Below are 16,199 nucleotides of genomic sequence, written 5' to 3'. Positions count from 1 at the left end.
CGATTTCATATGGAGACTACAATTCAGATCTCATGTTAAAATGACCATGCAAGGCTAAAAAAAACTTACTTGTAAAACAATGGGCTAAAAATCATTAGAATACACTTTTTTCCAAGAAGCGTTTAAAATCTGGTATTCTGACCTAAAAGTGGCGAATCTTAACTGTTATCAACGATAAGCGATGTTAATGATTGTGAAATATTTAGATCTAAAAAACCTAATATATGAAGCACAACCAAGGTTTTGATCTCGAACAAAAGGGAGAACAACGATTGGACTAGATTTGAGGTTTGCACGACGTTTTTCTAAAAGAGCTTTGATGGCTCGATGATTTAACTCTAAGGAGGTTTTATGAAACTATGGTTGGGGTGAGCAACCACGACTACGAGGGCTCCTTAAAAAGAGTTCAATGTGGGTCCTCTCCATTTTTGGTAAAAATACTACATTATTTTCCTTTTTTTCAAAGTTTATTATTTTAATGAAAATGTGAAGCTCCAATTTTAAAACTATTTTGAGATGCATATTAAAATTACCACCGACACCGACTATGAATCACATTTGACTGTTAATTGTCTACAATATCTTAAAGCAAAGTAACCAATAAAAAAAAATTAAATTGTCCCTTAATAAATTCATCAACTTCAACTAACCTATGAGTAAATTTTTCAATATATTAACTTAAAAGTTAAAGCCAAGTAATTGTTTCAATTTAGAATATTTTTTTTTTGAAGGATGTTTCAATTTAGAATTATTTTATAAAAAAAATTTGATTCCTCATTATATAAACCAAACATAAAAAAATAAAAAACTAGTCAAGCCGACCATTGTAAAATTAAGTTGGGGAAAGTTAAGATGAAAGGATAATATAGGATATAGATACTGAGATAAATATGAGATAGAAGAGATTAGAGAGTTGAGAGAGAGAGAGAGAGAGAGAGAGAGAGAGAGAGAGAGAGAGAGAGAGAATGGATGAATTCGAGAGAGGTGGGTGTGGGCCCTAGTCCATGGCTCTCTTTTTGGATAAAAGCAAAACTGAAGAAAACATCAAGAAAATTTTAGCCATCCCAACTAGGTCGACACTTCTAAAAACTCTCACCCTCTGCCACTCACTCATAATATATATTAATGAAAAAAGCGAAAAATATATATATGAGGGGGGATCAAACCAAAACCCTTAGGCTTTGTTTGCGAGTTGGGTTTTGGAGGGGAAGGGAGGGGAAGGAAAGGCTTATGGAGAGGTAAACCCTTGTTTGCGAGTTTTAAAAAAACAAGGGAAAGGTTTTGGGGGGTTTAGAAGGGCTTCATTTGTTCAATTTTAAAGTTCCCCCAAATTGGGGGGTTTTGGGGGGTTAAACATACAAATTGACAATTTTGCCCTCATAATAATTCAAATTGACAATTTTAGATATAATCCAATTATTACGATCTCTTTTCAAAACAACTTTTTCAAAAAAACTTATTTATCCAAAACAGCTTATTACAACCTCTTTTCAAAAAACAGCTTATTCAAAACAGCTTATTTATGCAAATCAGCTTTTAACGACCTCTTTTTCAAAAACAACTTATTCAAAACAACTTATTTATACAAAACAATTTATTACCATGTCTTTTTCAAAATAAGCTTATTCAAAACAGCTTATTTATCCAAAACAGCTTATTACGACCTCTTTTCAAACAACAGCTTATTACCATGTCTTTTTCAAAAACAGCTTATTCAAAACAACTTATTTATCTAAAACAGCTTATTTATGCAAATCAGTTTTTAACGACCTCTTTTTCAAAATCAGCTTATTCAAAACAACTTATTCATCCAAAACAGCTTATTACGACCTCTTTTTCAAAAACAGCTTATTGAAAACAGCTTATTCATCCAAAACAACTTATTACAATCACTTTTTCAAAAACAACTTATTCAAAACAGCTTATTTATACAAAACAGCTTAATACGATCTCTTTTTCAAAAACAACTTATTCAAAACAGCTTATTTATACAAAACAACTTATTACCACGTCTTTTTCAAAATAAGTTTATTCAAAACAGCTTATTTATCCAAAACAGATTATTACGACCTCTTTTCAAACAACAACTTATTACCACGTCTTTTTCAAAAACAGCTTATTCAAAACAGCTTATTTATCCAAAATAGCTTATTACAACCTCTTTTCAAAAAGAAGCTTATTCAAAACAGTTTATTTATGCAAATTAGCTTTTAACGACCTCTTTTTCAAAATCAGCTTATTCAAAACAGCTTATTCATCCAAAATAGCTTATTACGACCTCTTTTTCAAAAACAGCTTATTGAAAACAGCTTATTCATCCAAAACAACTTATTACAATCTCTTTTTCAAAAACAACTTATTCAAAACACCATATTTATACAAAACAGCTTAATACAATCTCTTTTTCAAAAAAAACTTATTCAAAACAGCTTATTTATACAAAACAACTTATTACAATCTCTTTTCAAAAAACAACTTATTCAAAACAGCTTATTTATGCAAAACAACTTATTACGACCTCTTTTTCAAAAACAACTTATTCAAAACAGCTTATTTATACAAAACAGCTTAATACGATCTCTTTTTCAAAAACAACTTAAGCTGATTTGAAAAAGACGTGGTAATAAGTTGTTTTGTATAAATAAGTTGTTTTTGAAAAAGAGATCGTAATAAGTTGTTTTGCATAAATATGTTGTTTTGAATAAGCTGTTTTTTGAAAAGAGGTCATAATAAGTTGTTTGGATAAATAAGTTGTTTTTGAAAAAGAGATTGTAATAAGCTGTTTTGGATGAATAAGCTGTTTTCGATAAGTTGTTTTTGAAAAAGAGGTCGTAATAAGCTGTCTTGGATGAATAAGTTGTTTTGAATAAGATGATTTTGAAAAAGAGGTCGTTAAAAGCTGTTTTGCATAAATAAGTTGTTTTGAATAAGCTGTTTTTTGAAAAGAGGTTGTAATAAGCTGTTTTGCATAAATAAGTTGTTTTGAATAAGCTATTTTTTGAAATGAGGTTGTAATAAGCTGTTTTGGATAAATAAGTTGTTTTGAATAAGTTGTTTTTGAAAAAGAGATCCTAATAAGTTGTTTTGCATAAATAAGCTGTTTTGAATAGGTTGTTTTTTGAAAAGAGATTGTAATAAGTTGTTTTGTATAAATAAGCTATTTTTAATAAGTTGTTTTTGAAAAAGAGATCGTATTAAGCTGTTTTGTATAAATAAGTTGTTTTGAATAAGTGGTTTTTGAGAAAGAGATCGTATTAAGCTGTTTTGTATAAATAAGCTGTTTTGAATAAGTTGTTTTTAAAAAAGAGATTGTAATAAGCTGTTTTGGATAAATAAGTTGTTTTGAATAAGTTGTTTTTGAAAAAGAGGTCGTAATAAGTTGTTTTGCATAAATAAGCTATTTTAAATAAGTTGTTTTTTGAAAAGAGATCGTAAAATAAGTTGTTTTGAATAAGTTGTTTTTTGAAAAAGATATTGTAATAAGTTGTTTTGTATAAATAAGTTGTTTTGAATAAGCTGTTTTTTTAAAAAAGATATCGTAATAAGCTTTTATTTATTTTATTTTATAAATAAGCTGTTTTTTAAAAATAGATCGTAATAATTTATTTATTTATGAGATAAGTTGTTTTGAATAAATTTCAAGATAAATTACAAAGTATAACACAATGTATTGTTTTTAAGAGAAAAAGGGTAATATAGTAAAATTATAACATAAGCTCTCCATTTCCTTTCCTTGTTAGTTTTTTAACTCACAAACAAGGGGAAGGTTTTCCCTCCTTTCTCCCTTTCCTTCCCTTCCCCTCCCCTCCTTTCCCTCAAAACTCGCAAACAAAGCCTTAGATAAAATTATATGTATAGATAATTTGTGCTTTCATATTGTAACAAACTATATCTTTCCTTTTCAATGACACTAATAATATAGTAAATATAATATATGTTTTATGTTTTTGAATAATACCAATAATATAACATTCTTAAAGATGAATATGTTTATGAGTATAATTGGATGTGAAAAGTCACCCCAAAATCATGTATTCCTTTTACACGTAAAATGTTTGCAAATACTTCTTTCAATAAAGACGTAGGTTCGGGGCAGGGTAGATATGTGCTCTCACACCCTCGTCTTATAGCCGAATTTAAAATATTGAACAAAATTTGCACAATCCCCGTCAAAGTGAGGTTTCTCTGTCAAAGAAGAGGTGAGTTATTGTCAGATTTATCGAGTGTGAGTTACCTTTTCATGCCTAATTCTATTGTGATCAAATTAAATTTTTATTAAATTATTTTAGTTGAATATAAAACCCAACAGATTATGTTTAAATGCATTTACATTAAGTTAACTTTTATGAAGTTTATAGTTCCAATGTCAGATGGCCGTTAATATATTAAGAGTTTAACTTTGAAACAATACCAATGTAAAAAGTTTACACCGTCAATAAGCACAATCACGTATATTTCTAACGTTAGAGATAGTTATGATTAAAATGTTGCCGTTTTAATGATGAAACGGTTATAATTAACCGACCAGCAAAAAAAACCATTACACTCATAGTGTATATAGTTACAATTCCATATGTTGAGTAAATTAAGAAAAAAAATACAAATAAAAAATATTTAAAATAAGGACCTTGCTAACTGTAGAGGCCTATAAATATCACTATCTACCACATAAAAACTCAAAGAGGCAGTAGGTCATAGCAAGAGTCGTCTGTGCTTGTGTGAAACTGAAGACGAATCTTGATCGATCGACGTAGTATCAAATGAGATAGAAATCATCTTGATTTTATATTATTTGGTACTTCGTCAATTTGATTAAAATTCGATATTTCATGGAGAATAATTTGATAGAAATGGCAGTCATGACCCCTCGTTTGTCGTAAATATTGGTTTGTTAATGAATCTCAATTTAACACTTTTATTTTTTTTACAAATATTATTTCTATCGTATGTAAAACCATTTAGATCCTCAGATCTTTGGATTTTTTTTTATTATTTACAGAGACAAAAAAATCAGATCTTGTGTTAAAATGATCCTGTGGGATTAGAAATCCGACATGTAAAATGAGGGGTTTTGAAATCGAAATATATCTTTGCATAACACCACTTTTTCTTCGAGAAGAGTTATAGATCCAGTCTCAAAAACTGGAAATTGGTGTATCTTAATTCTTATCATGGACAAGGCGTTAATGGTTGCAGAACATTTAGATCTACAAAACCTAATTTTGGAAACATAACCTAAGTTATGATCTTGAACAACAAATATACCAAATAGAAAACTAGATCTGATGATTGTACAACTTTGTTAACGGAGCTAAGGTGGTTTTGGATGATTGTGATTGGGCGAAGGGGGTGAGAAACAACGACTATTAGGGTGCTCCTAATATGATTAAAAAAAAGACCAGGTGTAGACTGTCGCCAGTTTTAATAAAATAATATATTTTTTCCATTTTTATTTACAAACTTCACTATTTAAGTAATAAATAAAGATTATGTACACCTTTAAACCTTTTTTGAAATCTAAATTTGAAGCACTCTGATTAAGAATAACACTTGAGTGTTTGTAGTCTACTATATCTTTATGAGAATGACCCATTTTTTTAATATATTAACTACAATGTAAAAGTTGCAAATAATTTTGAGTTCGGAACATGGGCAGATCCAGCTGGAGGTGAGTATGTGCACCTGGACTCCATCTGATTCTCATTATAAAAACCAACCCAAAATATGGACAAAACATATTTGACCATCATAATTTTAGGTAAGGGACGGGGCCAGATCCTGTGTGTGGTGAGGATGTGTGTCTGCACACTCTGAACTTTGAAAATTAGTACTAATATTTCAACTTCTTTGAATTTTGACCCCCTGAATTTCTTGATTTGCACCATAGACACACATATTTTGCAAATAAACGCCAAAGATCTCTCATTTATGCTGACATGGCGTAACTTTTTTCATAGAGTGTATATTTTTTATGATGCTTTCTAACCAAAGAAGACATTTGAGTGACCCATCATATCATAATCATAATTATATTTGGAATACATGGTTCTAATTTCCATTTGCTTATTAACTTGCGAAAGTTCAAAAAAGGAACCATTGGTGGTTTGAAGAATCAAACTAAAGATTTGCAATTTCTTCATAATAATTTTAAGACGCATGTTACTTGACCAACCATTTTTATGACAACTTTTAGTATAACTAAATAATACAAAGAAATGTAGGTATTGGCACGCAAACGAAAACAACAGAGAGTAAGAGAGATAGTTTTCTCAAAATTTGTCACAAAACTTTTGTTCTAATATCATTTCTCTTATTTCCACAACTAACCAATTTATAACTGGTTCTACATATGTCATATCTTTTTTTTTTTTCATCACAAAATCATGTATTGCATTAGATATGACAAATTCTTTATCATTTTAGAGAAGGATTGGGAGGATTGTCGTCAAAGATGGTTTCTCTTATAAAATGTTACATGCCTTGACGCTTTTCAGTGTGTTTCTCTCAAGGTCTTAAGTTTGATTCTATTCAGTGTCTATTCCAGTGTGTTAGTCTATATAGTTCCTCGTTCTGGCTTTAAATGGGGTTCCCGCAAGTGGAACGTAAAATTCAACCCTTCATATTAGTTGGTTTTTAAGCCGGATACCGAGTATTCTAAAAATTATTAAATAATAAAAAAATAAAATATGTTTTTCTATTGAGAGAAGAATAAAATTTTAATATATGATTAAATATTCTATAAAATGAATAAGCATATGTATATAAATTGTTTACAAATACTTCGTTCAATAATGAGGTAGGTTTGTGACAGCGTAGATATGTACACTCCCACTCTCATCCTATAGCCGAATTTAGAATATCGAACAAAACTTGCACAATCTGTCAAAGAAGAGGTGAATTATTGTCAGATTTATCGAGTGTGAGTTACCTTTTCACGCCTAATTCTATTGAGATCAAATTAATTTTTTATTGAATTATTTTAGTTGGGTGTAAAAAAGATTATGTTTGAATGCATTTACATAAAGTTAATTTTTTTGAAATTTATAGTTCCAATGTCTGTTGGCCGTTAATATATTAAGAGTTTAACTTTGAAACAATGCCAATGTAAAAAGTTTACACCGTCAATAAACACAATCACGTATATTTCAAACGTTAGAGATAGTTATGATTAAACGGCTATAATTGACTGACCACGAACAAAACCATTACACTCATAGTGTATATTGTTACAATTCCCTATGTTGAGTAAATTAAGAAAAAAAAATACAAATAAAAAATATTTAAAATAAGGACCTTGCTAAACGTAAAGGCCTATAAATATCACTATCTACCACATAAAAACACAAAGAGGCAGTAGGTGATAGCAAGAGTCGTGTTTGCTTGTTTGAAAGTGAAGACGAATCTTGATCAATCGACGAAGTATTAAATGAGATAGAAATCATTTTGATTTTATATTATTTGGTACTTCGTCGATTTGATTAAAATTCGATATTTCATGGAGAATAATTTGATAGGAAAGGTGGTCATGACCACTCGTTTGTCATAAATTTTGCTCCGTTAATGAATCTCAATTTAACACTTTTATATTTTTTACAAGTATTATTTCTATCGTATGTAAAACCATTTAGATCCTCAGATCTTCTGATTTTTTTATTATTTACTGAGACAAAAAAATCAGATCTTGTGTTAAAATGATCATGTGGGATCAGAAATCCGACATGTCAAAGTAAGTGGTTTTGAAATCGTAATATATCTTTGCATAACACCACATTTTTCTTCAAGAAGAGTTATAGATCCAGTCTCAAAAACTGGAATTTGGTGTATCTTAATGCTTATCATGGACAAATGGTGTTAATGGTTGCAGAACATTTAGATCTAAAATACCCAATTTTTGAAACATAACCTAAGGTTTGATCTCGAACAACAAATATATCAAGTAGAAAACTAGATCTGATGTTTGTACCACTTTGTTAACGGAGCTCAGATGGCTCGATGATTTTAATCTAAGGTGGTTTTGGATGATTGTGATTGGGATTCGGCGAAGGGGGTGAGAAACAACGACTATTAGGGTGCTCCTAATATGATTAAAAAAATGTCCAGGTGTGGACTATCGCTGGTTATAATAAAATAATATATTATTTTCTTTTTTATTTACAAACTTCACTGTTTAAGTAATAGAAAAAGATTAGGGTACACCTTTAAATCTTTTTCGAAATCCAAATTAGAAGTATTCCGATTAAGAATAGCACTTTATTGTTTGTAGTCTATTATATCTTTATGAAAATTACCCCACTGCCAAAATTTCTACTTTCTTGATTAATTTTTTAAAATCGATTTACATATAAATAAATTTATCTAAGTTACTATCCCTCTAAGTTAACCAATCAATCTGTATGACCTTTTTTTTTTTGATATATTACCTACAATGTAAAAGTTGCAAATAACTTTAAGTTTGGAACATGCGCAGATCTAAGAGAAGGTGAGTATGTGCACCTGGACTCCGTCTGATTTTCATTATAAAAACCAACCCAAAATATGGTTAAACCGTATTTGATCATCATAATTTTAGGTAAGGGACGGGGGCGGATCCTGTGTGTGGTGAGGATGTGTGTCTGCACACTCTGAACTTTGAAAATTAGAACTAATATTTCAACTTCTTTGAATTTTGACCCCCTGAATTTCTTGATTTGCACCATAGAGCAAAGATTTTGCAATTAAACGCCAATGAGCTCTCTTTTACGCTGACATGGCGTAACATTTTTCATAGAGTGTATATTATTTCTGATGCTTTCTAACCAAATAGAAGACATTTGAGTGACCCATCATATCATATTCATAATTTTATTTATTAGGAATACATGGTTCTAATTTCCATTTGCTTGATAACATTTGAAACTTCAAAAAAGGAACCAGCGGTGGTTTGAAGAATCGAACTAAAGATTTGCACTTTCTTCATAATAATTTTAAAACGCATGTTACTTGACCAACCATTTTTCTGACAACTTATGGTATAACTAGATAATACTAAGAAATGTAGGTATTGACACAAAAGCCAAAGCAACAGAGAGGGATAGAGTGAGAGAGATAGTTGTCTCAAAATTTGTCACAAAACGTTTGTTCTAATATCATTTTTCTTATTTCCACCACTAAGCTTGTTTATAACTGGTTGTACATATGTCATATCTTTTTTTTTTCATCACAAAATCATGTATTGCATTAGAAATGACAATTTTTTTTTTATCATTTTAGAGAAGGATTGTGAGGATTGTCGTCAATGATGGTATCTCTTGTAAAATGTTACATGCCTTGACGCTTTTCAGTGTGTTTCTCTCAAGGACTTAGGTTTGATTCTCTTCGGTGTCTATTCTAGTGGGTTAGTCTATACAATTCCTCGCTCTGGCTTCAAATGGGGTCCCCGCAAGCGGAACGTAAAATTCGACCCTTCATATTAGTTGGTCTTTAAGCCGGATACCAAGTATTCTAATAATTATTAAATAATAAAAAATAAAATATGTTTTTCTATTGAGAGAAGATTGATATTTAAAATATATGATTAAATATTCTATAAAATGAATAGGCGTATGTATATAAATTGTTTACAAATACTTCGTTCAATAATGAGGTAGGTTTGTGGTAGGGTAGATATGTAAACTCCCACCCTCATCCTATAGCCGAATTTAGAACATCGAACAGAACTTGCAAAATCCCTGTCAAAGTTAGGTTTCTCTATCAATGAAGAGACGCGTTATTGTCAGATTTATCGAGTGTGAGTTACCTTTTCATGCCTAATTCTATTGAGATCAAATTAAATTTTTACTGAATTATTTTAGTTGGGTGTAAAAACGATTATGTTTGAATGCATTTAGATAAAGTTAATTTTTCTGAAATTTATAGTTCGAATTTTTGTTGGCCGTTAATATATTAAGAGTTTAAATTTGAAACAATGCCAATGTAAAAGGTTTACACCACCAATAAATACAATCACGTATATTTCTAACGTTAGAGATAGTTATGACTAAAATCAAGCGGTTTTAATGATGAAACGGCTATAATTGACTGACCACGAAAAAAACCATTACACTCATAGTGTATATTGTTACAATTCCCTATGTTGAGTAAATTAAGAAAAAAAAATACAAATAAAAAATATTTAAAATAAGGATCTTGCAAACTGTAAAGGCCTATAAATATCACTATCTACCACATAAAAACACAAAGATGCAGTAGGTGATAGCAAGAGTCGTGTTTGCTTGTTTGAAAGTGAAGACGAATCTTGATCAATCGACGAAGTATCAAATGAGATAGAAATCATTTTGATTTTATATTATTTGGTACTTCGTCGATTTGATTAAAATTCGATATTTCATGGAGAATAATTTGATAGAAAAGGTGGTCATGACCACTCGTTTGTCATAAATTTTGCTCCGTTAATGAATCTGAATTTAACACTTTTATTTTTTTTATAAGTATTATTTCTATCGTATGTAAAACCATTTAGATCCTCAGATCTTCTGATTTTTTTATTATTTACTGAGACAAAAAAATCAGATCTTGTGTTAAAATGATCATGTGGGATCAGAAATCCCACATGTCAAACTGAGTGGTTTTGAAATCATAATATATCTTTGCATAACACCACATTTTTCTTCAAGAAGAGTTATAGATCCAGTCTCAAAAACTGGAATTTGGTGTATCTTAATGCTTATCATGGACAAATGGTGTTAATGGTTGCAGAACATTTAGATCTAAAAAACCCAATTTTTGAAACATAACCTAAGGTTTGATCTCGAACAACAAATATATGGAGTAGAAAACTAGATCTGATGTTTGTACCACTTTGTTAACGGAGCTCAGATGGCTCGATGATTTTACTCTAAGGTGGTTTTGGATGATTGCAATTGGGATTGGGCGAAGGGGGTGAGAAACAACGACTATTAGGGTGCTCCTAATATGATTAAAAAAAGTCCAGGTGTGGACTATCGCTGGTTATAATAAAATAATATATTATTTTCTTTTTTATTTACAAACTTCACTATTTAAGTAATAGAAAAAGATTAGGGTACACCTTTAAATCTTTTTCGAAATGCAAATTAGAAGTATTCCGATTAAGAATGGCACTTTATTGTTTGTAGTCTATTATATCTTTATGAAAATTACCCCACTGCCAAAATTTCAACTTTCTTGATTAATTTTTTAAAATCGATTTACATATAAATAAATTTATCTAACTTACTATCCCTATAAGTTAACCAATCAATCTGTATGACCCATTTTTTTTTTAATATATTACCTACAATGTAAAATTTGCAAATAACTTTAAGTTTGGAATGCGCAGATCTAACAGGAGGTGAGTATGTGCACCTGGACTCCGTCTGATTTTCATTATAAAAACCAACCCAAAATATGGTCAAACCATATTTGACCATCATAATTTTAGGTAAGGGACGGGGGCGGATCCTGTGTGTGGTGAGGATGTGTGTCTGCACACTCTGAACTTTGAAAATTAGAACTAATATTTCAACTTCTTTGAATTTTGACCCCCCTGAATTTCTTGATTTGCACCATAGAGCAAAGATTTTGCAATTAAACGCCAATGAGCTCTCTTTTATGCTGACTTGGCGTAACATTTTTCATAGAGTGTATATTACTTATGATGCTTTCTAACCAAATAGAAGACATTTGAGTGACCCATCATATCATAATCATAATTTTATTTATTCGGAATACATGGTTCTAATTTCCATTTGCTTGATAACATTTGAAACTTCAAAAAAGGAACCAGCGGTGGTTTGAAGAATCGAACTAAAGATGTGCACTTTCTTCATAATAATTTTAAAACGCATGTTACTTGACCAACCATTTTTCTGACAACTTATGGTATAACTAAATAATACAAAGAAATGTAGGGATTGACACAAAAACCAAATCAACAGAGAGGGATAGAGTGAGAGAGATAGTTGTCTCAAAATTTGTCACAAAACGTTTGTTCTAATATCATTTCTCTTATTTCCACCACTAAGCTTGTTTATAACTGGTTGTACATATGTCATATCTTTTTTTTCATCACAAAATCATGTATTGCATTAGAAATGACAATTTTTTTTATCATTTTAGAGAAGGATTGTGAGGATTGTCGTCAATGATGGTATCTCTTGTAAAATGTTACATGCCTTGACGCTTTTCAGTGTGTTTCTCTCAAGGACTTAGGTTTGATTCTCTTCGGTGTCTATTCTAGTGGGTTAGTCTATACAATTCCTCGCTCTGGCTTCAAATGGGGTCCCCGCAAGCGGAACGTAAAATTCGACCCTTCATATTAGTTGGTCTTTAAGCCGGATACCAAGTATTCTAATAATTATTAAATAATAAAAAATAAAATATGTTTTTTTATTGAGAGAAGATTGATATTTAAAATATATGATTAAATATTCTATAAAATGAATAGGCGTATGTATATATAATGTTTACAAACACTTCGTTCAATAATGAGGTAGGTTTGTGGTAGGGTAGATATGTAAACTCCCACCCTCATCCTATAGCCGAATTTAGAACATCGAACAAAACTTGCAAAATCCCTGTCAAAGTGAGGTTTCTCTATCAATGAAGAGGCGCGTTATTGTCAGATTTATCAAGTGTGAGTTACCTTTTCATGCCTAATTCTATTGAGATCAAATTAAATTTTTACTGAATTATTTTAGTTGGGTGTAAAAAAGATTATGTTTGAATGCATTTTGATAAAGTTAATTTTTCTGAAATTTATATTTCCAATTTTTGTTGGTCGTTAATATATTAAGAGTTTAAATTTGAAACAATGCCAATGTAAAAGGTTTACACCGCCAATAAATACAATCACATATATTTCTAACGTTAGAGATAGTTATGACTAAAATCAAGCGGTTTTAATGATGAAACGGCTATAATTGACTGACCACGAAAAAAACCATTACACTCATAGTGTATATTGTTACAATTCCTTATGTTGAGTAAATTAAGAAAAAAAAAATACAAATAAAAAATATTTAAAATAAGGACCCTGCTAACTGTAAAGGCCTATAAATATCACTATCTACCACATAAAAACACAAAGAGGCAGTAGGTGATAGCAAGAGTCGTGTTTGCTTGTTTGAAAGTGAAGACGAATCTTGATCAATCGACGAAGTATCAAATGAGATAGAAATCATTTTGATTTTATATTATTTGGTACTTCGTCGATTTGATTAAAATTCGATATTTCATGGAGAATAATTTGATAGGAAAGGTGGTCATGACCACTCGTTTGTCATAAATTTTGCTCCGTTAATGAATCTCAATTTAACACTTTTATTTTTCTTACAAGTATTATTTCTATCGAATGTAAAACCATTTAGATCCTCAAATCTTCTGATTTTTTTATTATTTACTGAGACAAAAAAATCAGATCTTGTGTTAAAATGATCATGTGGGATCAGAAATCCCACATGTCAAACTGAGTGGTTTTGAAATCGTAATATATCTTTGCATAACACCACATTTTTCTTCAAGAAGAGTTATAGATCCAGTCTCAAAAACTGGAATTTGGTGTATCTTAATGCTTATCATGGACAAATGGTGTTAATGGTTGCAGAACATTTAGATCTAAAAAACCCAATTTTTGAAACATAACCTAAGGTTTGATCTCGAACAACAAATATATCGAGTAGAAAACTAGATCTGATGTTTGTACCACTTTGTTAACGGAGCTCAGATGGCTCGATGATTTTAATCTAAGGTGGTTTTGGATGATTGTGATTGGGATTGGGCGAAGGGGGTGAGAAACAACGACTATTAGGGTGCTCCTAATATGATTAAAAAAATGTCCAGGTGTGGACTATCGCCGGTTATAATAAAATAATATATTATTTTCTTTTTTATTTACAAACTTCATTATTTAAGTAATAGAAAAAGATTAGGGTACACCTTTAAATCTTTTTCGAAATCCAAATTAGAAGTATTCCAATTAAGAATAGCACTTTATTGTTTGTAGTCTATTATATCTTTATGAAAATTACCCCACTGCCAAAATTTCAACTTTCTTGATTAATTTTTTAAAATCGATTTACATATAAATTAATTTATCTAACTTACTATCCCTCTAAGTTAACCAATCAATTTGTATGACCCATTTTTTTTTGATATATTACCTACAATGTAAAAGTTGCAAATAACTTTAAGTTTGGAACATGCGCAGATCTAACAGAAGGTGAGTATGTGCACCTGGACTCCGTCTGATTTTCATTATAAAAACCAACCCAAAATATGGTCAAACCGTATTTGACCATCATAATTTTAGGTAAGGGACGGGGGCGGATCCTGTGTGTGGTGAGGATGTGTGTCTGCACACTCTGAACTTTGAAAATTAGTGCTAATATTTCAACTTCTTTGAATTTTGACCCCCTGAATTTCTTGATTTGCACCATAGAGCAAAGATTTTGCAATTAAACGCCAATGAGCTCTCTTTTATGCTGACATGGCGTAACATTTTTCATAGAGTGTATATTATTTATGATGCTTTCTTACCAAATAGAAGACATTTGAGTGACCCATCATTTCATAATCATAATTTTATTTATTAGGAATACATGGTTCTAATTTCCATTTGCTTGATAACATTTGAAACCTCAAAAAAGGAACCAGCGGTGGTTTGAAGAATCGAACTAAAGATTTGCACTTTCTTCATAATAATTTTAAAACGCATGTTACTTGACCAACCATTTTTCTGACAACTTATGGTATAACTAAATAATACAAAGAAATGTAGATATTGACACAAAAACCAAAGCAACAGAGAGGGATAGAGTGAGAGAGATAGTTGTCTCAAAATTTGTCACAAAACGTTTGTTCTAATATCATTTCTCTTATTTCCACCACTAAGCTTGTTTATAACTGGTTGTACATATGTCATATCTTTTTTTTTTTCATCACAAAATCATGTATTGCATTAGAAATGACAATTTTTTTTATCATTTTAGAGAAGGATTGTGAGGATTGTCGTCAATGATGGTATCTCTTGTAAAATGTTACATGCCTTGACGCTTTTCAGTGTGTTTCTCTCAAGGTCTTAGGTTTGATTCTCTACAGTGTCTATTCTAGTGGGTTATTCTATATAATTCCTCGCTCTGGCTTTAAATGGGGTTCCCGCAAGTGGAACGTAAAATTCGACCCTTCATATTAGTTGGTCTTTAAGCCGGATACCGAGTATTCTAATAATTATTAAATAATAAAAAATAAAATATGTTTTTCTGTTGAGAGAAGATTAATATTTAAAATATATGATTAAATATTCTATAAAATGAATAATCATATGTATATAAATTGTTTACAAATACTTCGTTCAATAATGAGGTAGGTTTGTGGTAGGGTAGATATGTAAACTCCCACCCTCATCCTATAGCCGAATTTAGAACATCGAACAAAACTTGCACAATCCCTGTCAAAATGAGGTTTCTCTATCGATGAAGAGACGCGTTATTGTCAGATTTATCGAGTGTGAGTTACCTTTTCATGCCTAATTCTATTGAGATCAAATTTAATTTTTATTTAATTATTTTAGTTGGGTGTAAAAAAGATTATGCTTGAATGCATTTAGATAAAGTTAATTTTTCAGAAATTTATAGTTCCAATGTCTGTTGGCCGTTAATATATTAAGAGTTTAACTTTGAAACATTGCCAATGTAAAAGGTTTACACTGTCAATAAACACAATCACGTATATTACTAACGTTAGAGATAGTTATGACTAAAATCAAGCGGTTGTAATGATGAAACGGCTATAATTGACTGACCACGAAAAAAACCATTACACTCATAGTGTATATTGTTACAATTCCCTATGTTGAGTAAATTAAGAAAAAAAATACAAATAAAAAATATTTAAAATAAGGACCTTGCTAACTGTAAAGGCCTATAAATATCACTATCTACCACATAAAAACACAAAGAGGCAGTAGGTGATAGAAAGAGTCGTGTATGCTTGTTTCAAACTGAAGACGAATCTTGATCAATCGACGAAGTATCAAATAAGATAGAAATCATTTTGATTTTATATTATTTGGTACTTCGTCGATTTGATTAAAATTCGATATTTCATGAAGAATAATTTGATATAAAAGGTAGTCATGACCACGCGTTTGTCATAAATTTTGCTCTGTTAATGAATCTCAATTTAACACTTTTATTTTTTTCCCA

Source organism: Medicago sativa, chromosome 6 (assembly GCF_051527215.1).
Source record: "Medicago sativa cultivar Bolivia chromosome 6, Bolivia_mono, whole genome shotgun sequence".
Classification (NCBI taxonomy): Eukaryota; Viridiplantae; Streptophyta; class Magnoliopsida; order Fabales; family Fabaceae; genus Medicago; species Medicago sativa.
Note: the sequence above shows the minus strand (reverse complement) of the source record.